At 41.2% G+C, this 27,552-nt stretch overlaps 1 protein-coding gene across 2 annotated transcripts in view; it reads left to right on the top strand.

Annotated features, from left to right (window-relative positions):
• The first annotated feature begins 346 nt into the window (after positions 1 to 346).
• The window catches only part of klhdc8a (kelch domain containing 8A), a 68,650-nt gene continuing 41,444 nt past the window's right edge, over positions 347 to 27,552 (top strand). Inside the window, exons 1-3 of one of the 2 annotated variants that reach the window (XM_034680952.1) lie at positions 347 to 690; positions 1,543 to 1,618; positions 4,097 to 4,158. The gene's annotated coding sequence lies outside the window, so the exon portion shown is untranslated. The remainder of the gene's footprint in view (positions 691 to 1,542; positions 1,619 to 4,096; positions 4,159 to 27,552) is intronic. The other variant, XM_034680877.1, reaches the window with a different exon arrangement.

The following is a 27,552-nucleotide window of genomic DNA, read 5'->3' as shown; positions in this document are numbered from 1 at the left end:
TTTTTTTTATAATATAAACCAGAAGATGGGTCTGCAGGAATAAATAGAATTATAAAATTATATAATCTGGGCCTATGTGTGGCCTATAGGAAAACAAAGTGCCAGGATGACTGTGTGGCTAGGCTACTGAACTAGATACAGCAAGAGGAGGATCTGAACATTTAAAGCTTCTCAACCAGCGTGAAGAATAAAAAGATGTTAAACGCCCTTTCTCCCGGTTTTATTGAATACATCAACTATTTATACGTTCACCTCAAATCAACTGGAAGCCCACTTAGCACCCACTTCAGTGCATAACACATCTTTCAGTTCAAACAGAGAAACAGTGTCAGTGGGCTCCCCTTTACCAAATATAGGTTAGAACAACACTCAGCTCTCTCCCTCTCTCACCGGAGTGTACCATCGCAGGGATGAATTCTAACTTGTGCGATGAAAGCTGGAGATGAATACTTCATCCGTGACCCACATAATGGCGATATATGAGGAGGCTCGGTGAGCGGAGCTCCGTCGTGTTTCAGCCCGCTCCTCCGCCGTGCGTCCCCGGTGCAGCGGGGAGCTGTGCGGCGCGCCTCGCCTCCCTTCTTCTCCGCCTTGGCCAGACTCCTCTCCATCGCTTCCAGGAAGAGGAGGAGGAGAGGAGGGAGAAGGAGAAGCAGCGCACACCGAGAGAAGGGCTTCGGAAACGGAAAAGTAAGTGGCTCGAGAGGGGGAATGAATGGAAATGTAATCTGTGTTTCTGGGAGGCGACTCTCTCTTGCAGATAAACACGACTCCCTGCTCAGCTGGAAGTAAAGCTCGTACTTCAGCTGCCTGTATCTCGTTACTCGTTACATTTGGCTTTTTGGTGGTGGAGAAAGTTCACGTTTCCTTCATTGAACTTCTGCTAAAGAGTACAGAAAGCCTGGAGTCGAGCTGTTAAAGGCTATAGCAGGCTGCTCATTATTAGAAGTCATTCTAAATAATGTGCTTTATTGCACAGTTTATTGTTCACAGCTTTATTGTTCATTACATAGGTTATTACCTAGTCAACCACTCCACAGTTCAGTCATTACTGTGTAGATGGCTTTGTGTGTGACAACCAGTAGTGGAAACCCTCCATTACTAATATTGACAACACATTGTTTGAGTTGTTCCTCCCATAAACCAGGCGTCTGTTGCAGGCTTAGAAACAAGAACATCTCCAAGTGATGGAGGGAAATACTTGAGGAATGTTGTTGAAATTAAATAGAAAATTATACTGAACACATGACAAAAGCAGTCAGGTGAAAGCATAGTGTCCTGTGGCGAACAATGAGCTGCCAGATACTAAAGGTAGCTACACAATGCAAAGCACACATACTGTACTGCAGTCCTTTCAGGGCTCTTATATCCATCTTTGCATAACCAGCGTTAGAGATGTGTTCATATAGGTCTACTAAATAAATATAGCGACTGCTGTGATGGACGAAGTTGTAGAAACATCTCTCAGAATAAGACCACAGTGAAACATCAGCATCTCCCCACAACAGTTTTAAACTGACATTTATAACCCTGTTTATTAAGGATGTAAAGCAGTGCTGTTGGTTGTTCTGCACCAGCTTCAGCTCCGTCTACCTCATGAAGTTGCAGCTAAGTTGAAGTAAGTTAATATTATTGAGTTGTTTACATCATTTTTCATAGTCCAGTAAGTTTCAAAACTCCTCCCCGAGCTCATGAAAGGATGATTGATGATGATGGATCTTTTGTTACAGTCCTCATGACAATGATGACAAAGAATATAAAGACCATGCAGGCCTTATCTGAAAGGTCACCTGCTCAATATTCACCACATTTCCTGTCTTCAGACTGCCTAGGCAGAGATGAGGAAGAATGACATTTCCTCCTCTTCGTTTCTCCCCCGAGGGCAATTGTCACTCTCCTCCACTTTTACACTTTGCCCCATAGTTGGAAATTCTCAACTTAACTTACAGCTGTAGAAAAATGTAATGTTGACCGTAAATTGTCATTCGTGCTGATCAAAGTCCTACAGTACCCAAGTTGATGCAAACTGCTGACAGAACGGTACTTGTGTTATGTAAATTATTTTTGTTGAAGTTAACTAAGTGGATTTGAGCAGCCGAGTTCACTTTAATATTTCAAGGCTGCATATGTAATTTGTCACTACTGGGAGGCAGATGCACTCTAAAAAAGATGAAGGAAACAGCCTGTTTTTAGAGCCAACATGTCAGCAAACAATTGAAGAAGCCTCTGACTGAAGAGCCGGAGAGCCCTGCAGAGTCACTGGTTCAGATTTACGCGTGCACAAGAGCTACAGACACAGTGAAACACCTTTGACCAGAACACTTATACAGATGAGACAAAATACACTAAGCTGTTATGCATTAGAAATGTTTTAGCACCCAGTGAAGGTCTATATCAATCTATCTAACTCCAGGGTTTTCATACAGATGTAACAATGTATGAACCTCTACTGTGATATCAATACTGTTAGTATGAATTCATGTCAAAGCTAGCTTAACTGCAGTTAACCTCTTCAGTTTCATGTGTGACTACTTAAATTTGCACCAGACAAACTGGAATGATAAAACTCATTTGATGTCTTCTATTCAGCCACCATGTGAGTAAGAGCCCATTGTAAACTCTCCTCTGGTCTCCATTGACTCCTGAATAAAAAGGTTCTGCTCTGTATTGACTGGTTGGCTCTCTTTAGCTCAAAGCTGCTAACATTGTGTGACTGCTGTTTGTTGATGTACAGGAACGGTATCCTACTGAAGGACTGTAAGGTCTTTTTAACTTTAAATGATTGAAGGCTTCTGCTGGAAATAGAGTTAACAGTGTCCATTAATTTTTGAACTATACCTTTGTGAGATATTCTGAAGCGACTCATTTCCTGGTCACCTAAACAGAAATATAACTACTGACTAACCAACTAGTCCAAAGGTAAGAAAACAAGATGAAAACATTGAAAATTGAGCACAATATATATATAATGCAGATAAACACAGAGTCTGAACAATGTCTCGCTAATTAATAAAATAAATACGAGTAGAAAGAAAAGTTAAAAAATAAGTTATTGTTAAAAAGATTAGATAAATACAAGAAAGAAATAGATAAATAATTAAATAAGATGAATAAATGTTAAAGCAATGATTATGATAATAATGCAGTCCAGGGCTAAACATAAATTACTCCAGACTAAAAGCTAGATTAAAAAGGTAAGTCTTAAATTCACTTTTATAAACACTCAGAGAGCTCGCTGTTTTGATGTCCAGAGGCAGAGAGTTCCATAGCTTAGGGGCATTAAAAGCAGAAAGCTCTCTGGCTGGTGCTCGTGTGAGACACAAAAGGAACATTTAAAAGAGAGGCATTTGAGGACCTCAGTAAACGAGCTGGAACATAAAATGACAGGAGACCTGTGAAGTGTGGAGGAGCAAGGCTGTTAACAGCTTTAAAATCAAGTAAAACAACTTTAAATCTAAAATAGAAAACAGGCCAAAGAACAGCCATATACCTGTGCTGGTTAAGCATTGATCCAGTTGAGTGGTTCTATGCTAGCCTACATACAACTTTATCTCCATTGTCTTGATCAGAATTCTTCCAAACTGCGAGACACCATCTATCATCTTTGCTTCTTTACATTCAGGTAACTATTGCGCAATGGGAGTAGTCATTAACCAGAGCAACTCCTGCACATGGTGGGTGGCTGCATTACCGCTTAAACAAAACATATGACAGCCTGCAGTTATAGAACATATATTTATAACTCATTTAACCAAAAACGCAATTTTCATGTCAACTAGGGATGTAGGGAGGGTGACATGTTTAATCATTCAGTCATCTAAACACGCACATCCCTGATATCACATTAATACTTTTGTCATTTAAGGAAAAATGTTCATGTATCCTAAAACTCTATATTTTTTGCATCAAACACACCAGCATCTGTAAAACTTCGGGAGTAAGTGATTGCAGCTTTACTTTGCAGACTTTTTCATTGAGTGTTCAATAATTTCGTCCTTAATGCAGAGCAGAGAGTTGCACAGAACATTTGGGAGTTGAAAATAAATTAAACCTTTGCAAATGTTCGATTTTAAGCGTCATTTCCTTGACTTCCCAGATCATGGAGCTGTGGTGCAGGAGAATCATTCACGATCTTTTGTCTGGGATTGCAGCCTAAAGGTACAAATTTGTCATTATTTTTCTTGTAGTTAAAAAAGCCTCACTTCCTCTCCTGTGCTTTCCTTTCCCTTCCCCTCTCCTCACCTTTACTTCCTGTTCTCATCCGTTCTCGTTTCAGCAGGCATTGATTGCTTCCTCCTTACACTCTCATAAATACCATTTCAGTTAATTGCTATGCAAAGTGTGCCGCATTAAATCGATGTAATTCAACGCCTCAGTAACGTTAGCCTGCTCATTGGTTTGTGAGACAAACAGGATGGAAGTACTTCCTGTCAAAGTAAAGAGGAAGTAAAAAAGTGATAGAGCATATGTCTGTCAGTCACAGCTGTGGGGTTGATGTGCCAGCTCTTTCTGACAGCATGAGTGACATTTTCATACTTTGCATTGGCAGCAGAGCTCCAAAGTCACAGTTTGATTGATGACTGGTGCACAGACTTCATATCATTTCTTTTATGCTCAAAACAATTTAGACTTTTGAGTGAGGAGCAATACCTAAGAGAAATGATGGCGTGAGGGAATGGCATATCTTTTGTCCGGTGTATTCTTTAACTTCCTGAAGCCCTTATTTCCCAAAGTATGTATAGGACACGCATCTTTAGCCAAATAGATACAGTTGCATTGATCATTCCAGGTATTTTCTGTCTGACTCCGGCTGGATGATGACAGGGATTAGCTACATTATTCCTCATAGCCTTCATACATTCATCAGACTGCACGTTGTAGTGCTTGTTTCAGGTAATTAGCTCTTTAGCTTTGTGATGCGGACACAGGTTCATCCACTCCCTGCATGTTATTTTGTCTTGCTATAAGGGGTAGTTTCGAAGTGTGAGGTACTTATCAATAGTGAGTGTTTTACCCACAGGAGTGCTGGTCATCTCGTCCCCTTCGTTTTGAAAGAAACTTGAGAACTGGGATGGAAGCTAGGCTATCAGACGCTGCAGACAAAGCCATTCAGCTTGTTTTCAGAAACTCTGACCTGAACACTAATGTCAGTGTAAGTGTATGCTCTGTTTAGTCATTTTTTAAGCGCTTTACCATGCTGTCAGAAAGCCCATTTGTTTTTGCAGCGTTCACGGACGCGACACAAACATGCTCTTCTGCCTGTAGCGCACTGATCAGCTGTTTCAGTGTTCAAGCTTCAAAAGAGACAAAAACAATATTATACAACCATAAAACAACATGTTAGGACAGGGGTTTATCAACATGTAAAGGTGCATTTCAACCGAGAGTTCTCCCCAGAACTACTTTACCTGGAACTAGAAGGTTCCTGTGCCCCCATTGTTGTTGCTGAAGGTCTCCAGTTTACAGGGTCACTTTTAAAACCGCAACACCAGGAGAGACACATTCACACTGGGTTTAGAAAAGACTACTGTTACAAGCTGTTAAATCAAGTGAATCCCAGCTTCTTCTTCTTTTGAAAAGTACACACACATACAAAAGGGGGCTTTTTGGGGGAGATTAACTCCTCCTGAACTAAATTTAGACCCTGGTTCCTCCGGTCGAAACGCACCTAGTTCTGGGGTAAAGTTCCTGCGGTCGAAAAACGCCTTAACTACCTTCTTCTTATTTAAAAAACAAACAAACAAACAAACAAGGCAAATCAAGCTGACGAAAGACCTGAAGAGATGATCAATGTCACAGTGGTTACACAATCATTGTCTATGCATTGAAATAATACATGCAGGCTAAAAAAGAAGGCTACATGAGGCGTTCAGGTCCAAAAATAGGCCCAGCCCAGTCAGCAATAGATCATACAAATCATAAACAAACTTTAATTGCTTCAGGTGACTTTGTCTGGACTCTGCTCTAAACCGGCTTTTGCCCAACACGAGTACTACAGATCTTCAAAGACTCACAGTGCTGATGTTTACCTATAGTGTGAATGTGTTCACACCAGACCAAAGCGAGCAGCTTGGTTCTACTTTGAACCTGTAGAGCAGGTAGATAAAAGGCAGCTCCCTGCAGAATGCCCTGTCCAGACCTCATGCTGTCTTATGATCCATACGCACAGAGGAGGTAAACACACAATTTGTTTTCTACAGATTCCCTAACTCTCCTGCACGCCGCCTCCCACTGAACTCACGGCAGCATGGAGGTGAAGCTGAAGGGAAAAAAAACTGCACAAATGCTCTCACTTTGAAAGTCAACCACTCAAATCTTGAAAGGGTGGAAGTACAGCAACACACACACTCACACACACTCACACACATAAAAGCGCTGTGCAGTGAAAGAACCATTAGGGAGTTAATTCCAATTCTGCTGACAGTAGATAGGTCCTACCATTCTCCCTCTCAATCACATTGTAATTACTTATAAGGCCACAGGGATTATAATGTCCCCAACTCCCCTTTGTAATAGAGCCTGCTCCACATAACCCGTTAGTTTTGCTACCTAGCCTCTATCATCCCCTTCATTAATATATCCCTGCGTCTCATTATCCCATCCATGTAATATCCTCCATCCATTAACTTAGCCCACTTCTACCTCACCACAAGTCCCCCTCCTCCTCAAGCCTCTCCTCCATCTTTCCTTCTCCTTCCTCCTCTGCTCTTTTCTCCACTCAAGCCTTCACAACACTGCCACACTGGATCAGCTCACTCTTAATTTGACTCCTACACAGCAGTCAGAGAAAGGGAGCAGAACCACTATGCCCTGAATAAACGAGTGGTTGAGCCTGGGAGGGGGGCTGGGCTTCAGGGGACTCCATACAGAAGAGATAGAATAGTCATTGTCTTTACGTAACCAAGCATTCTCTCCTCTGTGGTGCTTAAACATCACGGGTATGCTTGCATCAAGCTTGTTTTTTCTTTGGTCTTCTAGTGTTGTCTTTCTCCAAAGCGCCTGCATCTATTTCTGTCCCGTCTCCATGGCTTCTAGCACAGAAACATGGTAAATGTCGTCATGTCTTGATGTGAGCTTCTCTGCAGCTTCTACTGATTTCAACTCCAAGGTGATATCTCATTAAAACTTTATGGATGAAGAAGTAAGAGTGTGCACCGTGTCAATGCGTAAGTGCTGTATATTGTTTTTCCAAAGGTGGTTAACCTTTGACCAGCTACGTATGCAATTAAAAGCCATCAAGCTGGATGCAGGAGGCGGCATACTCATGCTAATGGGATCAGTCCAACCAGATATAGATGTTCCTCCCATGTCTTAAAAGGCTGATGATTATTTTTAATGCTTGTTTTATTATAAAGTCAATGTCGCTTTCATGGGCATTTCAAACATCAGTCTTGGTCAGTGAATGGAATTAGCAGGGAGAGCTCAGTTGTTGTCCTGTGTTTGCCTGCAGGATATTGAATAACACAGATTTATCCCTATTTGTTATTTTTGTGCTAAATATTTCTATTTTAAAGAACAAAAATGTACACCCAGTAAATGCAGGGATATTATGTATGCATATGCAATTGAAAATCAAAATCATACTTTTTTTTTCAGTGACTTTGATACATGCACGGAGGTATAGAGCGACCAGGAAGAGGTGCAGGGCAATGCATTTCTTTATAAACTTATCAAATATTGTTTTTGTTTTACTCATGTGTCATCACACATTTTTAATGATATGTAAAGTTACGATTAATCCGCATCACCAATGTATGGTGTTAACTTCTATGACAGCTCATTGTCTTCTGCATGAAAAAGCACCTTAGGCTCTTACATACTGCCATTTCAAGGCAGGATGTTTACACCCCTGATACGTCTCATCTGCAATGTGTGATGCACAGAGACATAATGGTGTGGCATCTTCACATCTGATGGCAGCATGAGGGGAGGATGATGGTGATATGTATCGTCAGACCCTGCAATGAGTGGGGCGAAACAGCACTATGTGTTAGTGCATGTCTGAATGTATGTATACACGTTTACAAGCTGTGCTTTTTGTGCTTCCACATTGTCATAAAGCAACTAGGGATGGGCATTTCAAGCCTAAATACTATTCGATAATCATTGGCATCTATTCAACGATTATTTGGATAATCATCTCTCTCACACACACACACCTGTCCATTAACAGCTCATAGTGTGGCAGTCTCATTAACCAGCAGCAGGACGAGGTGATACTAGTAGCGAGCACTGACAGCGTCTGTCTTGACCTTTATGTCGGTGTTTCTGTGACGCAGCGTGGCGTGTGTTTACATTTTACAGCCATGCTCAGTCTCTGGAAATACGTGTGTAGTAGTTTGAGATCAAGCGTCAACCTTCGGTCTGAAAATATGAGTCCAATGCGGAAATGCTAAAAACTGCAGTTCATTGAAGATCCGCTTGAGGCTAGCTCCGGACAGCCGAAATAAACATGTTTACAGCCTGGTACAAAAGACGAGTGTAGTCTGGATAGCTCATTTCTCGATGGGCACACACTGTACGGGGGGTGAGTTTTTTTTAAGCTCGGCAATTACGAAGATATTAAAATTACAAGTCTTCCAATGAGAGGCACAGCTGACTTGATTGACAGGCCGGAACACTGTAGCTGTTGGCTAGGAGGCTCAAAGCCCACCTCTTTACGTCACAATTGCTCGACAGCAGCGATATGACTCCTGCCGACGATTGGCCTCAAAAAAGTGCTTCAGAAACAGATGGGTGAACTTCACGGATACTACGTCCATATTTTATACAGTCTGTGTGAGATTCAGAAATGGAGAAAATGGCTGCGACTGTTGCTAATGTTTTCTTCTTCTTTTGCTATTTAATGCAGTTAGCATTCTTCTTCTTCTGTTTGTTAGTGCGGTAAGCAAACAGCTTTAAGATGCTCTATAACCTCCGTCTGGCGGGAATACCGTATTACAACCAGGCACCGGAAAAAAATAATGAAAAATTCACTTTAAAATGAGAAAGAATTAGAAGTAACTCTTTAATTTTTTTACAAAGTGAACAAATATTCAAATATTCAAAAACGATTGCCCATCCCTAAATGCAAAGTGAAGTCACACACTGGAACACCAATATTATGCTGCTTAAACAATACACCATCCAGCCTGAACTTGCAGCAAAATGCTAATACTTGACAGTCAGAATGGAATCAACCAGCAGGCATAAGAGTTTAGAAGTAGTTTAATAAAGTCAACAAATCTTAAGAAGTCAAAGATGATGATTTATCCATGCTTTCTGGGAGAAGTCTGTTGGTATTGGAACCCAACAGCTAAACAAACACAGCCCTCCCTTCAGTGCTCCCTCAGTGGCTCTGACTGTCTGACCATATGGCTGAATGTGGAGTGTCTGCTTCTGAGGATGAGTGAGCCTCAATGAGTGAAAGAAGTTTTTCTTTTTCTTCTTTTTTTGAGGGTTTTTCTTTGTTTCTAATTATATAAAGAATGTGGGGTAATGTTTTTTTTGCTTGGTCTGAGACGGTCTGTTTGTTGACCATCGACAGAACCAGGGATTTAGACAAACACTATATGTGCATATAGATTCAGTGCAGTGGCTGAATTTGATCAAAAGTGTATGGGATGAGTAAACATACCCTAAGAAGGAAGTAGGGGAAGGAGATCTGGAATGGTTTGTGGAAAGTACAGACTCCTGAGGACTTGGTGCTCCACATCGATTCTGAAGTGTCTGTAAAGTTGGGAAAGAAATCCATTTCATCAATCAATTCTAATTTAGGGTTACAGTCTGTTTAAAAATGAAAATTGATTTTTACTTTGACTGGTGTTATTAAGGTATGGAGCAGTGACGGCTTACCTCAGTACCTGTCTGGAGTTTGGTTCAGACACAGGTGAGATTTGAACACTAACCAAATGAGGAGTTCATTATCCCCAAAACAACACGTTAGCTGCCTGCCAGTAATTTGGTTTTGCAGCATCTGACCCCGAGCAAACCACCATCTACTGTGAAGACTGTCTACAGTTTGAGCCAATTAAAAGCAGCAGCACAAATTGCTTGTTCCAGTACCTGAAACCAAGCCCCATGGCCAAGCGGGGGACGTTTATGGCACATGACAGCGGCAACCTGAAATTAAATTGGATATAGTGTGAAAAAATCTGAGATCTAATTTTTTGCCATATCGCCTGGCCTGTGGTGTCTCTGTCTGGTCACACTTTAATTATCCACTCCATGTTCCTAAATTGCCCCATGGACATGCTGCATCTCTTCCTCTCTGTACTCTCCTCCTCACTGACGAGATGTTCAGTGTAGGGGTTCTCACATGAACGTTTATGGCTGCTTTTCATCCTTCTGCTCCTCCAATTATAACATATAGACACATCTGGGGACTGACCAGTATCTGCTCTCAAATCCTTTAAATAAAATGACTGCTGTGCTAGTCAACTTAACACATTTGCACTAACAGCAGATGCATGAATGCATGGGCTAATCGTGGTCATATTTACCTTCACCTATCTAGAGGTGACAAAAATTCCCAGTACAGTAATGTACAGAAAAAGTAAGACAAACAAGTCTGTGTGGCAGTGACCGTAATACCTGATATAGTGCAATAGCCCTTCCCACCCTCCCATCCCCAGCTGTCCTTAAAAATGAAGGCGTAATACGTAATATCTAAGAGTTAGTTCGCAGCTCACCACACAGAGTCAGATCTTACTTTTTATGCCAAGGGCCGGATCAAAGCTCATCTCATGATGATTTAGTTTGAGTGTTATGAAAGTAGGTTAAGTAAGGTTCCCATGCCTCATTGAATTTCCTCTTCAAGCTACTGACAGAGAAACGTAAAATCTCGAGTTTGAGACAGGACATTACATCCTGATGCCACTGGTCAAGCGCTGGCAGGGCAGCACCCTCCCATTTTAGCAGGATTGCACGTCTGGCCAAGAGCAAGGCAAACGCCACCATGCAGTGTTTTGTAGAAATCAGGTGGGTTATCTCCACCAGCAACAGCAAACAGGGCAAGAGTAGGGCTAAGGTTTAGCTTTTTCTGTAATATTGTAGATAAAGTATGGAAAATTTCATGCCAGAATTTCTGCAATTTAGGACACAGCCAAAACATATGTATCAGGGTAGCATCACTGTAATTGTCACAGGTGGGAGTTATATCGGGGTAGATGCTGGACAGCTTAACCTTGAACATGTGAGCCCTGTGGACCACCTTAAATTGAAGTAGACAGTGTCTCATCTGAAAAATTTGAAAAAGTGAAAAGGATAAATTAGTAACATTAAAATAATAATTTAAAAATAAATAAATACTCAAATCATATTAAATTGCATTATTTACGGTTTCCCTAACCGATCAAACACAGAGAAGTCGTAAGTGTTTATCGTGTCCCAATAGTAGTGGTTCACATGGAGGAAAATGCAAAAAACTCTCAGAAAAACGACGGAAACAGTGGATACCAAACCTTCGTTTATGGTCCCGAGGAGCAGAGTCCGATTATGCCCCTGTGTGTAGAGATCATAGGCTGTATATAAAATGGAAGCGTTGCTTTTTGACCTATACTGCAGCTGGTCACCAGGGGGCAGACGCTTTGGTGGAAGCTTCACTTCCAGCCAAGCGAGATGCACCCCTGGTAGTGACCACTTTGTCCAGGGTAAGTTAAAGTAATATATGTCTGCTGTTTATGTCTATGTTTAAGTAGCTAACTCCTTCTATACTTTGTAATGTTACCTTTTTCTCATCTTTGTTCTGCTGGAGCTTTTAACCATTATTTAATAACAAACAATAGGTAGTAATTGGTATTGCTAGCCAGATAGCTGATTTAAGTTATTGTTTTACTTGCTGCAAAATACCGTTGACTTGAGCGTTTAGAGTGGTTAACCTGCAGTAAGTAAACAAACATTAGTGTTGATAGCATTGTGGCTAGGAGGACAATTCATATGGAAATTAATTGAAAAATACTCACCCTGGTGAAAACCTAACGGCAATCGTTGTTTAGCACCTTGATACCCAGGTCGTGGACCCAACCACTCGAAAAACTGGTGAGCCTCGAGGCTTTTGAATGCCTTCATTTGCTCGGTGGTGTAAAATTAAGTCTGGAAGATGAGGTAGTTAGTGATGTCAACGGCAGACACATTCTGAAATGTACTTCCTGGCCCCCATTTGAATTCCACACGTCACTGGCATCACGTGATTGCAAACAACCTAATCAGTGTCATGTCTGTGTTAATTGAAAAGAATACTATCCGGTCTGCATAGCAACAGGTATATGACTGACAGGAGAGGGAGAAGGGAATGAAACTTCAAATATAGCTCAGGTTTCAGATGGTGATGTTGGTTGTGGCCCTCTGGGTACATAACCCTTCAAATTATATAAACCAAAAGAGTAAAATAAGAGCAGCTTTAAGAACCGATATCCACACACACTAACTTACGTTTCAAACAGACTGACAAGCACATTTAAACTATCTTTGCTTTCCTTCCTTTGTTTGTGCGTCCCAGTGGAACTTCACTTTTACGGCTGATGGACAGGGTGACATAAAAAACCAGAGAGGTAGAAAGGAAAAGGTTCTCTATTGTTTTCTCTTGATGCACACTTGAGTTGCCACAGTGACAGTCTGCTTACTTTTACAGCATCTGTCAGCCAAACACAAACACATGCACACATACACACAAATAAAATACACATAAAAACACTCAGGGACGGCCATGCCAAGCCGGGGGCGGGGGGGAAACAGAGTGAGTTGTTTGCCTTTTAAAGGCAGATAAGAGAAACACCAACTGCTCCGCCTCAGCCTCGGCCAACTATCAGCCACAACTGATTTAGTCTCAGCTTTCTCATTTCAGGACCTGGACCCTGTGCTGCCAGATTCAGCCTGCTAATTCACTTCATCAGCAGCAACATGGACACATGAACAGCTGGTCTGGAACGTTTTGCCTTTTCAATCTTGTGTAAAATATGTAAATGACAGCATTCACAGCGAGGTGGCCAGCAGCAGTGGCAGATTTAAAAAGGAGCTCTTGTGACAGCAGCAGGTAATTTCCCCAACATTATTATGCTGCTTTGTTACTTCTCACCACAGAGCCTCTTGTCTGCAGTGTGATTTATTAAAGATAGCACACAGTGTGTTCATGTGTGCACAGTGAGATTAGCACAGAACAGCCATTGGCCCCGTTTCTCTCTGGAGGCTAAGGGATGCCATCCCCCCTCTGGCCTATCGATCCAGAGGTCAGCTCAGACTCAGAGGACAGTCTTGGTTGAAGGACTCTCTGCTGCCCACAAACCTCAGGACTTTAGCTCTGTCAAGGCAGCACATTCACCTAATCCTGCCCAGGCCATCAGTTCTGCTGGAGCTCGGCAGCCAGGTAACCCGGAGCTTCAGCTAATCCTGGCAGGAGAGGAATTAGAGGGAGAGGAGCTCAGCTGTGGATCTGCTGTCCACAGAGCCTGAATATGTTCATGCTGTATGTCCACATGAGGAAGAAAAGCTCTCCAGCCCTGAGGTATTATAGCCAAGGGACCGTGGAAAGGCCTCGTACAGTCCACTGTGCTGGTCTGGAGCACAGAGGAAATAAGGACTGCTGTTCTGCAAGTCCTAAAAGCAATCCACGCTTTTCTTCTTCTTTACTTCTTTAGTGCTCAGCTCTTTGTAATATTTCTGGTCTACACTTTCCAGACATTACCTGTCACTGAAACTGTGTGGGTAGTTCTTCTCCTGCGCCTACCTCATTTTTTTTTTAACTTTGTCTTTTCATGATACCTCTCACTGCTACTATGAACAGCTGTGAGAGGTATCGCTGCAAGTTTTTCCTCATCCAGACATGACACAACACTAACAGAAAGAGATGATACTCACACATTATTTGGCATTATGGGAGTGAGAGGGACCAGAGAGAGAACTGTGTTGAAACAGACCAGAGTCATTATTTGAAGAAACAAGAGCGTTTTCTGATGTCTCACAGGCTGCATCAGGGATTGATTTGAGAAGTTATTTTATAATGAAGGCAGCGTCCATGACCACCCTGAGCACGCAGGACACACCTGCAGCAAAACCTCACATAAATAATTGTATGAAGTCTCTCTCATGTGGAGGTCAGACTAGACGTTATACGCACGATTGTAGTGTTGAAAAGGCTAGTTATGGATGTTCGGTGTTATACCTTTAGAACAAGCTGAGAGAAAGACATTACCTCAAAGTAAAAGCTCTTCATAAAAGTTGTTTTATGTCCACCATGGTCTCAGTGGGCCATACTTACCCGGCTTTCTTACTGATCGTTCGGTTGTGTAAGATGCTTGATTCTGATTGGTCAAAACCCCTTGACAATGGTGATTAACTTTCACTAACATGAGCAACACCAGAGACACACTGATCACACGTTATGTCAAATCAATCCACGGGAAGAGTTCCAGCACTTTTAGCTTCTGCTTGTTGACTCCATAGACCGTAAGGTGAGGTAAAATCGTTACCTTCCGTTAGCATCAAAACAATGCAGCTAAAACATTAGCTTCAGTTAGCATGCTAAATCAGCAGGCTACAGATGTTTACATATTGGATCCTGTCCATCAATATGATCAACGAGCTGAGCAGGTGAGAGAAACTTTAGGTTAGCGATCTCTACAACAAACTTAATCCATGAGCGGTGGTGATGATAGCAGCAGGGTTCAAAGTTGTGACATTAGTTTATTTTTAAAGGTGTGGGAACCGTAGAGCTCAGAGAAGAAGGAGAGCTGAATGAGGACAGTTTCATGTTAAATACACCGCAACAGGCAGAGAAGAATCCATCACCATGGAACGATCACTGACGAGGAATCACTGGGAGTATTTTTAAAAACTGTAAACATAAATCATTTTAAATCAATAAAATCATCTTTTAATCAATGTTTTTATCAACGTGTTTGTATTTTAGTTAGTAGCTGGGTAATAAGTGCCGGGGTCTCAACAGTGTTGCTAGAATTCGCTAAATGACGTCATCACTTAATTTGCATACTTTGAATTGTAATGGACGCTGTAGGAGAGACGAGTAATGTTGAGGGAGGGACAAAAAGAGGTTAAAAAACACCCTAAATATGTTTATAACTAAACTTAGGAGCCTACAACAAATCAAAGTTAAACATTACATTTTTCAACCATAACATTTTCAAGATGTTTATTGTGTACGATTTATATTAACTATCTAAATGGACCAAAAAGAGACAGTAGGCGGGATCAGCCAGCGGTTTCTTCGTACATGCGTGATACATTTTCAGACTGAATGCTGAGGGGGGAACGCCTCCTGCTCTGAATGCAGCTGGGAGGGACTCACAGCAGCATCCACTGCTTGTTGAGTAGAGTAAGAACTATAGTTAAGTTAAGTCTCCATTAACACCAGAAAAAGTTGCTAGATTTGTCGCTAGTCGCTTTTTTGAAAAAGAGTTTCAAACTTAGAGGGGTCTGAAAGCTCGCTAAATGTAGCGACAAAGTCACAAAGATGGCACCTCTGTGTCTCACCCTGTCGGGATTCTATTTCCCATAACTACCTGCTAACCAGACATTATCCTTTACTTATTCCTCACATACACAAAGAAGAGCACACATTTCAGATCTGTGACTCTTGTTGTTGTCAGAGCTGCGTCATTGCTCTGTTTGCTGTCCTGTGCTTGTGTGCAGTATTCTCTGCAGACCAGTCTCCTCCTGTTTCCTTTTAACAGGCTAATTTACTACACAGTGTGAAACAGGAAATGTAATGTTTCTGGTCAGACAGAGATACAAGTATTAAATGGGGCAGTTTTTTTAATTGGTTAACAACTCCTCACAGTTGGTTTAAGCTCGATAAAAGCACCAACACTCTGCCTCAGGAGAGCAGCTTTCTTTAAGTGTCAGGTTTGCCTAGCCTTGAATCAGTTGTGCACAGTTCCATCCTATGACTGGGAAAGATGAATATCGTGAAGTATTTTTGCAAAGTCTTTCTATGCAGCTCCTCACATCAATGTAAACAGAGATGTCTGTGTATCACGCAGCAGTGTGCCTCCTCCTTCAAATAGCTGTCGGAGCTCTAATTTCCCCCGTCATCAAGGCAGCCCCATCTGTGAAGCATGCAGCTAAATTGTTAAGAGGAAGATTGTGCTTGGTGAAGCACAGTATGTATGTCAACACGCCTGAAAATGTCTTCTCGTCTTGTGGTTGAAAAATTCACAAATGTAAGAATGGCCAGTTTTATCAAGGGTTCCTGTTTCTTGAAAAGAAAACTCTTGGGTTGAGCCAGCTTCTCTCTATGATAAGTCTTCCAGAGTTGTGTTAGTTTTATTTTATTATTATAATTTTTAAAGATACATTTTTTTTTTTTTTATGCCTTTACTCAGAGGATAGGACAGTGGATAAGCTAGAAAACTGTGAGGAGAGAGATGAAGACATGCAGCAAAGGGCCACAGTTTGGATTTGAACCTTCGATAATGAATGTGATCAATATAATGTGTGTTTGTTTGTTCATGTATTACAGAGATCACATAGCATGCTCTCTCATTGTCGGGATGGAGTTTTTGCAAGCAAGAAAATACTTGAGGTCAGACCGAAGAGGCAGCAGCAAGCTTTTCCTCCTTCTCGGGCAAACCCAGCACAGCCTCATGCCATGAGCTACATAGAGATAATAATAATAATAATAAACTTTATTTATATAGCACTTTTCTAAACAGAGTTACAAAGTGCTTCACAGAAAGTAAACAATAATAATAATAATAAATATAATCCCAACCCTTTTTATACACATATACACATATACATATACATATGTACACACATGCACATACATATACATACATACATACATACATACATACATACATACATACATACATACATACATACATACATACATACATACACACACACACACATACATAATAACATGTTAGCAAGTTATGAAGGCCTTTTTGAAAAAGAAAGTTTCAAGAAGTGATTTAAAATTAAGAACAGAAGTAGCACGCCTTATTTCAGATGGTAGGTCGTTCCATAGTTTGGGAGCCCGGACTGAAAAAGCCTGAACCCCTTGGATTTTAAACGGGCACTAGGTATAACCAATAAGCCCATGTCGGCTGATCTGAGAGGGCGGGGAGGCTTGTACCGAGTGAGAAGGTCTGTGATGTACTGGGGAGCCTGATTGTGTAGAGCTTTGTAAGTGAGTAGTAGTATTTTGAAATCGATTCGGAATTTAATAGGAAGCCAGTGTAAGGAAGCCAGAATTGGATTATGTGATCAGATTTTCGTGAACCAGTGATTAATCGGGCAGCTGCATTTTGAGTTAATTGAAGGCGATGAACAGAAGTATGAGATAAACCGGAATAAAGGGCATTGCAAAAATCTAGTCTTGACAGGATAAAGGCATGAACAACCTTGTGTAAGTCGTGAAATGATAAGAAAGATTTGATTTTGGAAATGATTTTCAGGTGGAAAAAACAAATCTGCACAACCTTTTTAACCTGGGCATCAAAACAGAGCTCGGAGTCAAATAACACACCTAGGTTTCTTGCAGTGGGTGTGATATTAAGTGAGAGGGATCCAAGATGGCTGCGTATGTCATTGGTAGGGTTTGATGTGGAGAAAAGGATAACTTCAGTTTTGTCTTCATTGAGTTTTAGAAAATTTTGAGATGTCCAGCTATTGATATCAGAGAGGCAGGTGGTGAGTTGATTTAAGTTGTTGTTGTTACGGGAACGTAAGGGGACATATATCTGGGAGTCATCGGCATAGCAATGATATGGTACATTATGGTTTCTGATGATTTGGCCAAGGGGAAGCATATAAACAGAGAAGAGTAATGGACCTAGAATTGAGCCTTGGGGCACACCATGTCTGAGGTAGGCGAGAGATGATGTGGAATTGCCAATACTGACTAAAAAAGATCTATTGGACAGGTAGGGTTGAAGTAAGCTGAGTGCAGTCCCTTGGATGCCAACACAGGATTCCAGACGTTGAAGGAGGATGGTGTGATCAACAGTGTCAAATGCTGCACTTAGATCTAGTAGCACCAAGACAGAGCTTTCTCCTTTATCAGCTGCCATGAGCAAGTCATTTGTCACTTTAACCAATGCTGTTTCAGTGCTATGAAGTGCTCTAAAACCCGATTGATATTTGTCAAAAATGTTGTGCTGTCCCATATAGGCAATCATTTTTGAGGCAATGACTTTCTCCAAGACCTTAGATAAAAAGGACAATTTCGAGATCGGTCGATAGTTGCTTAGGGTTAGGGGGTAAAGATTAGTTTTTTTTAAGATGGGCTGTACAATTGCATGTTTGAGATATGATGGGAAGATACCAGAGGCCAAAGAACAGTTTATAATGTATAATATGGAGGTACTAATAGTGGGCAATACATCTTTTAAAAGCTTATGGGGGATTATGTCGAGTTGAGAGGAAGACGAAATTTTAGTAATAGTATTTTCCAGGTCAGAAATTGAGATTTGTTTAAACTGTGTCAAAACAGCAGGGGCAGAAGGCAGGACAGATAACACACGTGAGTCAGGGACGATCAGTGCTCTGACAGTATCCACCTTCTTCGTAAAAAACACTAAGAAGTCCTCTGTTAATTCAGGGCTGGGGTTGGTCTGCGAATTGCTAGGACCATTCACAACTGAATCAATTACCTTAAATAAAGCCTTGGAATTGTTGGAAGTGCTGTTGATCAGACCTGAGAAATAGGTTGATCTTGCCACTTTAACAGCAGTTTGATAGCTGGCCAAGTGACTCTTTAAGATGTCCAGAGAGACCTGCAACCTATTTGCCTTCCAAATTTGTTCAGATTTTCTCCTGAGGGCCTGAGTGTCATCATTGAGCCAAGGAGAGGTGTTGTGCTTTTTTAATCTTGATTTAAGAGGAGCAATGTTATTGAGGATAGAGAGGCAAGTATTGTTGAAGTGTTCAACCAAGGTATCGGGATAATGCTGCTTCATGAAGGAGCTGGTCACTAAGGACTTGGAGAAAGCATCACAGAATTTACTTGCAGAGTCATCATTAAGAACACGTGACAAAGCTGGCATACAGGGCTTATCAGTAAGAGGAGAAAACTGTATGTCAAAGATGACAGCTTCATGGTCAGAGACAGTAAATTCAATAATACTCAAATTTATAGGTTGAACACCACTGGTGAGGACCAGGTCCAGAGTATGGCCCTTCAAATGAGTAGCGCCCTGAATAACTTGTTTTATATTAAAGGAATCTATAAGATCAAGAAAGTCCCAGGAAAGAGCAATGGACGGGCAGCACACATGAATGTTGAAATCCCCCAGAATAACTGCTTTATCATACCTGGGTATCACAAGAGAGAGGAGTTCAGATAATTCATTGATAAAGCCATTAAGTTTGGGAGGTCTGTACAAAAGTATACAGAGCAGGGGCACAGGACCAGAGATTGAAAAGCATAGAGCTTCAAATGAGTTAAAGGAACCAAAGGATAAAATCGAGCACTTAAAACTATTTCTATGGATGACAGCAATGCCACCACCCCGACCTGACAACCTGGGCAAGTGGAAATGTGTGTAGTTTGAGGAGGTAGCCTCAATTAAGGGCATAATATAATTGGGAGTGAGCCAAGACTCAGTAATCATAAGAAAGTCCAGGCAGTTAGACATAATAAAATCATTACAAATAAAAGACTTGTTAGTAAGAGATCGAACATTTATCAAGGAACATTTTTGCAGAGCGGGTGTCAGGGTGGGGCAGCTGCTAGGATTTGGGGTGGGGACACATTTTATATAGTGCAGTGTTCTTTCATTGTGGTCACCCCAGGACCGCTGAGGAAGAGGAGAAGAACTAGATCTACCATTACAGATGACAGGGATACGGGAGCCTGGGGACCAGCAAGGGGAGTCCTTTGGGAGGAATGGTGACAATATCGTGTGATCAACAGAATTATTAAAATTTGTTATGCTGGAGGACTGATAGAGGGGGGAGTTTGACGTTGGTCTACAGGTTGTATGGGGAGATGAGGGTGGTTTGAGATGACCGGAATTAATTAGAAGAAAATGCGCAGGTGACAGTGATGAACGGGGGGAGGGGGGGGCAGGGGGAGCTCGTGATTAAGGCAGTAGCCTGAGATGACCCCGGAGAGACAGGAGGCAGAGAATGATCCGGGATGGGGGTGTGGCATGTATACAGTCAATCATCACATGGGAGGTGAGGGAATCAAAAGTTCACCATCTCACAGTCCTCTGCCAAACAACCTAATATGACTCTGTCAGCAAAGGTCTGTTTTTTCCTGAGGAGTGGGAGAGCTGCTGTGCAGAGAAGCTCATGTATGAATGTCTTATTATCTGACATAAATATCAGAAAAATACTACAGTAAAGTTTAGAGACCCTTTATCTTCTTTCCCAGTGGTTTTCTGGTGCTTCAAGATCCTGTGGGTCTGACCAAAGCCTGATTGATACTTCTGCATCTAATCTATGCTGTAGCATAAACCACAGGTTCCCATAGCCCTGTATGCAGATGTCTTTATAAGCACATAGCCTGATGTGCACCTCCTAAGAAATGTAACTATGTGTTCAAACAACGAAGTTCCAAAGCCCTGTGGTTGGTCCGCTGGGAAATATGTCTGCATTTACTGTATCCCCAGTAACTTTTCACTACCAACACTGATTCAGCAGCCATACATTACATCTCCCCTCTTTTCTTCTTTCCAATAATAGCTGCAAAACATTATCGGTTCCAACTCCAACACAATACGCTTGTTGAACTCCCCACCTGTACACGTACAAGCAGAGAATGTAGCTGAATTAGGAGCTGTTGATATGATGTGCATGCAAACATTTAATTCGCTCTGCCAAGGATCGTTTTGGCGTGGTATTGCAGAGCATTGGGATGCTCCAATACACAAGTATGTAAAGCTTACAACGGTGTCGTGATGATGTAGAGTCAATGCACCAGTGTGAGTAAGTATGAACCAGGCTGAATCCTCTTCTTAAGAACAAAATGTCTCTTAGTGCACATGTGGGTGTAGTTCCATTATCATGTTTGCACAGTTTAGACACAGGGCTTAACTAGCATTGATAAATGGGCTGCTCTGTGCAGCAGTTTTCACCCTGCGTGATTAAAGGCGCTTAGACTGAATTTCTATGTTATATACTGAAGGTTTTAACCTCTCTATGTTAACTGAGTTGTTATAAGAAGGATTTTTTTCTGATTTCAGACAAATGAAGAAGTGTGACTTTCCTTAGCAATGTTCAGACAAAACACTGAAAAGAATACAGCTTATTTAGTTGTTAATTTGTGATGAAGCTGGTCACATGATCTCATTCAGACTCATTATGGTCGCTGTGTGGGTTGAAACTGTCCTCCCATCTATTAAAAGGAGAGGTAAACGAGCCAGTAACTGCTGGTTTTACTGTACCATAAAAAGCTGAGCCGAAGTTGCATATCGATGCATGAGATAGTCTTATGATCAATTGATTTAACTTTATATGTTACGCCCTAAAAAACGGCGAGGAATAATCATGAGAGGGATCATGTGATTCTTCCTCATCAAGAGTGTTGAGCAGAATGAATAAACATGTTTAAAAATATATAACATTTGACAAATAAACTTATATCATTTTTACAATGTAATAGCCTACCAATAGGAATTGCACATTTTACTTTGACGAAATCATTACTCAGTATAAAACTGGAATAAATCACTTTCACTAAACATTACTGTCAAGTATAACTCAGTTACAGCTCAAATTCTTTCAAAACCTCTTAAAAGTGCATGAAACAAAACACACAGACAACAGCAATACATATTATCAACATTATTAGCGCCGTCTCATGTGTTTCAACCACAACATTTTCAAGATGTTTATTGTATACAATCTACATTAACAATCTAAATGGACCAAAAAGAGATGGGATCAGCCAGCGGTGTCTTCGTTGTTTTTAACCTTTAACTGATTTTAAGCATTTTTAATGACTTTGTGATTTTAGATTACATTAATCACTCTGTGAAACTTAAGAGTTCAGGATTTTATCTCCAATGTACTTTTTTTAAACATTTTAATAAACAATGAACTTAGTAAATGTTTTAATTATTACAATACTTTTCAACCTGTCACATAGACAATATCTAATCAGCTTCATAGAGCTGAGGTGAGCTGGCTGCAGGATTTTGACTGGGTTAATTTCAGTTTGGGACAACTTTGAAAACTTTTATATATCTTTAAACCTCGTTTTCTTTCTAAGAACCTGCAGTGATAAACAAGAACTGCTGTGTCTTCACTTTCCTGCCTTTCTCTTTACTTTAGACTTTTTTCTTGCACCTAATGTGAAATGAAACTGTATCAATTGCAGGTTATTATCATGAAGTAGCTGGCCTGTGCTGAACTTCACTAGATAAGGCTAACGTGAACCTAAACACAACTGATTGTATCAGATGCAGGGAGGAGAACCAGCTATCTGTGCTCTGGGGACAGAATTCAGCATTGTTAAAAGCAGGCGAGTGTGAAAGCTGTTAAAGTCTGATAAATCTCAGACACCTTCTCTGGCATTTTTATACTCTATCTCACACATACATAGAAGTGCGCGCACATTTGCAACCACTAACAAATTTTGGCATCTTTGGCAGTGCACTAAGGTCAGCTGCAGGCTGCACGGCACAGATGCGCTCTTTGAATACTGCAGGCTAATTAAACAGTCAATAAATGATGCCGAGCTGAATTGCCTTCTCCCATAGAAAGGGAGAGGGAACAGAGAGGGTCAGCTGTGGTCCAGAATAAAGCACACCTGGCCTTTTATCTCACCTCTAAATAATGAAAAATAGGTTACTGCATTAAAAGCAGCCAGGTGTAGGAGGTGCAGTTTGTCTAATCACAGGCCAACTGGATAGAGCGATGGTGCAGGATGATTCAAGTAGAGGAGAGGAGAGAGGTTACTTTTAAAAAGTTCAAAGCACGACTGGTTAAACATCAATGCTATCAAACTGGAATCAAAGCAATATTAAGGACTGATATGGCGTTAGATTTATGTCATAACGAGCTCGTAAAAACATAAACACGAGCAGATAATAATATTTTACTAATACTAATGCAGATAAGTCCTTGCAAGGAAATTCACCAACTGAGAGGTATTTAGACAGAGGTAGGGAATGACACTGCTTGTGATTAACAATTCGCACAAGCACAAATCCATACTGCATGGAAACGGTTTCTGTCCGAGAGAGCACAGTGAGGCATATGCGCTCACGCAGGCACCGCTCTGCTCTCGATGCTGAGTTCTCCTCGCTCGAGTCAAACTACTTTTGACAATTTGGAGGCAGAGACCAAGTGACGCACTGAGCATCTGATGATTGGTCAGCTTTCAACTTGACCAAACCCACGACCTCTGAATCTGAACCTTGATTGGCAGCTGTCACACAGTGGCGACCGCGACACCGGAAGACACACGTCTTTGTGACTGCCACTGTTGTTGTGTGACAGCTGCCAATCTTGCACGTTGTGACATAAATCTAACGTTATACTGTGATCTGTTGATTAAGATCTGTGCAGTGTTTCTGTTTGCTGTGATGTGTCTCAATACAGACACTTTTCCTTAATCCAGAACAGCCCGGCTTAAAAACCTGTTCATGCACAGCAGGTCATGAAGAAGTTTAGTTTGGAACTTTTTTTATTGGCAACAGATTGGGTTTCCATTTCCTCTGACCAACTCCTCCCTCAAACACATGCTGACACGAGCTCTTCTTGGATTTAGTTGGCAGGATTGCACATACATGACCTCTTGACTCTCCTCTAAAGCTTTTATGTGCTGCGTGTTGGTTTCTTCCTCTCTCAAAGTTTGAGAAACATTCTGTTTTTTAAGTAGTTCACGTTTAAAGGGTCATTCCAACATGTTAGTAAAACTGGGGGACTCATAAGAGACTTTATGCAACTCTACAACAAGAGGGATCAAAGATGATACAGCAGAAGTTAAATGCCCTGGAAACATAAATGGAATATAGAAAATTCACATAGAATATAAAATGAAATGTTTTAATCAAGCTTCAACAAAAATCTGAGTGAAAATAAACATCCACAACTCTGAAAACACTCTGTTCAAAAACAGCTTATTTTCCAGTTCAGAGCATTTCTCAAGACTGTGTGGGCGTGGCCTAACTCTTTGATTGACAGGTCAAGAGATAGTGCACAGGCTGCATGTTTGAGCCGTCTGACTCTGAATCTAAAGACATAAAAACTCCAGAATCTGAAAATCATTCATTTCAAATGGTCTCTGAGAGCTGAGTCACAAAATACTTCAGATTCAGGACTTGGCTCCGGGTGTCAGACTGAGCTGTTTGTCTAAAGTCTGAGCTGTTTGGAGAAAGTTATTGAACTCGTCCTTAAGGAAAGTTAGTGAACCGGTCCTGGGGAAAGTTAGTGAACCGGTCCTGGGGAAATGAGTGGAGCATATGCAGGACTGCTTTAGCCACTCGGCCGCGGCTCAACTCAACCGCGTCCCAGAGTTTCCCTAAATCACAGCAGTTAGGGGGAAAAAAAGAATGACAACAAGCTGTCATCTTCAGCGGTGGATGTGCAGACTGGGACACACGAGCACAGCGGTGCAAAGAGCAGCGAGACAGCTATACAGACAGATAGACAGATTACAGGCAGTAGGGGATTAGCAAACAAGCTAACAGCTAAGACAACACTGAGGGGAGCTGGCTGAGACGTCAGGAGACGGTCTGAGCAGAGTAATTTTATTGAACATGTGTGCACGGGACTCAGTGTTTCATTTCTGATTGGTTGAATATTTATTACGTAATAAATATCAGGTTAAACTAGTCCCCTTCAAACCCAGTGTCAAAACGTGTTAAAAAACATAATTGAACCTATTTGAAAAATGGATTGAAGTTGAGTTCTAATGTTTTTACATAGTTTTGAGTATTTACATATGGTCTGAAATATCATAGGTAGAACATTTTTGTTGATTTGGGTTCCCAGGGCCTTTAAGACCTGACTCTAAAGCGCTGGATACAGTTTCACCTGTTATATAATCAGATAGCAGGTTTCATTAGAAAGGCACTGACACCTTGTCAGTACTCATCTTTCAAACTGTGCTCGCTCAGCTTCTTGATGCACGTAGTATTTCTGATCCCTGATCCAACGTAAATAACAACATCAGGTTCTTTTTGATGTTTTTCATTTTAAAAGTGAGTCGATCTCACCTTCGTGCTCCGTGAGTCTTCACCAGTGATTGTGCGTCCTCGCAGTCAGGGGAAATTACAGGCCCTGTACCGTGTTCAGCAAGTTGTTTTTCAGGCATCTTATAGCATTCTGCAGTGGTTGCTGTGGTAACGGCCTAGATATGTGTATGTATGCGAAATGCTGGTGTGATTTTCCAACATAGAAACAACAAGCTCTCATATAGATGTAAATGTGTCTGTTCTGTGGATGTCACAGATTATGTTGAACCAGGTGCAGGAGTCCCCTGTAAAGCACAGATTGATTTAAATGTCTTCAGTTGTAAAACCTGCTCTCTGCTTTATGATGTAATGTTTCTGTCATACCAAAAAGCATCCTACCGGCTGACAAGCTGTAATATCAAGCTGTTTATAGTGAATTATTTAAGGACACTGTACCATGTTCACTCATTTGACAGCCGGAATTGTGCCAGTATAAAGTCTCCATCCTCAAAGGTTAGTGTGATCACGTGTCAACACTAAACTTGTCACATTTGTCAAACGTGCGTATGACCGAAAACAGGGTGTACAACAATTTCCACGCAAAGGTCGGCATTTATCAATCTGAACGTGGGCGGAGGTTACACTCAAATCCAACGTCAGGTCTCAGTTCATGTACGCAATTTTTCATGTCAGTGTGGAGCGCGGTGCAGTGAAGTAAATCTGTCTGTGGCGGAGAATTAGCTCGTATCAGTACAGATTATTTTTAGACCGACAAACAGAGGCTCACAGATTAATCTTTCGAATGTTAAATATGAAACCTAAAATGTATTTAACAATTCGCTCACTATCGATCGTGTAAAGTGCTTTTGAAATGACATTGAGCGGCGCGAGTTGTCAGCTGATTTCTTCCTATAACAAATGTGTGTTTTCTTTATCGATTTACTTTGAAGCTTTCAGTACTTATCAACACTACGTGTTACAAAACGACCACAGTTGGAGTAAATTGAAAACAATTGTCGGGTTAACGAGTGTGTGGTGTATGATAATGAATATTTGCCATCAGCTGCATTGGACACAGGCGCAGGTTCCTGTTTTTTTTTGCCATAGGGCGTCCCTCCACCTTGAAATTCTGTGGGTGATCCTGGCTGAACTGTGAACAATTAGGGGCATGATATTTAAATGACGAATGTTTTCAGCTGCAACATTTATCAACACTTCAGGCGTATACCGTGATTGATCCAGAGATGCACATTTCATAAATGACTCGTGAACGTTGTCATAAGCTGATATCTGCACCCAAACCTGCGCTGGTTTCACTGCACGATTGATAAATGAGGCCCAGAATGAGCTGTAACCAAGGTCTGTAGAAGTATTTTCATGGTTCAACATTCTCAACTAGTTTCTTTATTTCGGGACAAAAGAACCTCCAACACTGTGAAGAGGAAAAGGATTCAGAGGCTGAAAAATGTTTCTCAGGTCTCTGAAAGAAACTTCTGTCAAAAAGGGTTTTAAAAAAAGAAAGAACTGTCGTGTTGCAGAGCGAAATACACGGAGGCCTCCAGACAGAACATTGAAGTTCAGCATTTAGCATCACCTGCTGCACTGATTCGTTTAAACCAGCAACCTTATTTTCTTTTAAGTTACATTTTTGCGTTTATTTGATAGGACAGCTGAAGAAGGACAGGGAATGTGGGGAACAGAGAGGGAGAGGAGAAACATGATGCAAATGGTCGAACCTGCGGCTTCTGTAAAGAGGACTATAGCCTCTGTATAATGGTCGCATGCTTAAACCCCAAGGCCAACGGCACTCTCTGATCATTCGATCGATCAAGATCTATCGATCATGTTTAACATTATTTAAAGAGTACTGAACTGAGTTTGAATTCCTTAAACATTTTTCAGCACATTTCAAAAGTTTTGCAGCTGCTTTGTAAGATTTTCTGTGGACATTTGATGCATTTGGTACTACACCTGAATATGTCCTGACTTTGTCCTTGTGCCTGGTGGCCACTTGTGGTATTGCAGCTTGTGGAATCTATCTCTTGAGGTCCCTGTTACTATAATTATCAAAAAGATGCCTGCAAAACTGGTAACAGAACATCTGGAACAGTGAACAGGGTCAACTGTGAATATTTTAAATAACACTTTGGATCTCTTTAGCTGTTATGTTTGTTAAATATGCCCTCAAGTTAAGAAAGGACGTTTAAAAGCTTTGTTGTCAGCACAAATTTAAAACTACAGGAACCAGAACTTGCTACTGGTCTCAGCAGATGTGTGTCTAACATGAGTCTGGTCCTGCTGGAGGTTTCTGCCTGTTAAAGGAAGTTTGTCCTTGCCACTGTAACTTGCTAAATGCTGCAAAGTGCTCTGCTCATGGAGGATTAAGATGAGATCAGACTGAATCTTATCCTGTCTTGATTTTGGGTCTTTGTTAATAATAGAACATAGGGCTACATAAATAAAGATTCATTTTCAGAGGACC

The sequence above is a fragment of the Notolabrus celidotus genome, chromosome 1 (assembly GCF_009762535.1).
Source record: "Notolabrus celidotus isolate fNotCel1 chromosome 1, fNotCel1.pri, whole genome shotgun sequence".
NCBI classification, from domain to species: Eukaryota; Metazoa; Chordata; class Actinopteri; order Labriformes; family Labridae; genus Notolabrus; species Notolabrus celidotus.
Note: the sequence above shows the minus strand (reverse complement) of the source record. Positions and strands in the feature narration are given on the sequence as shown.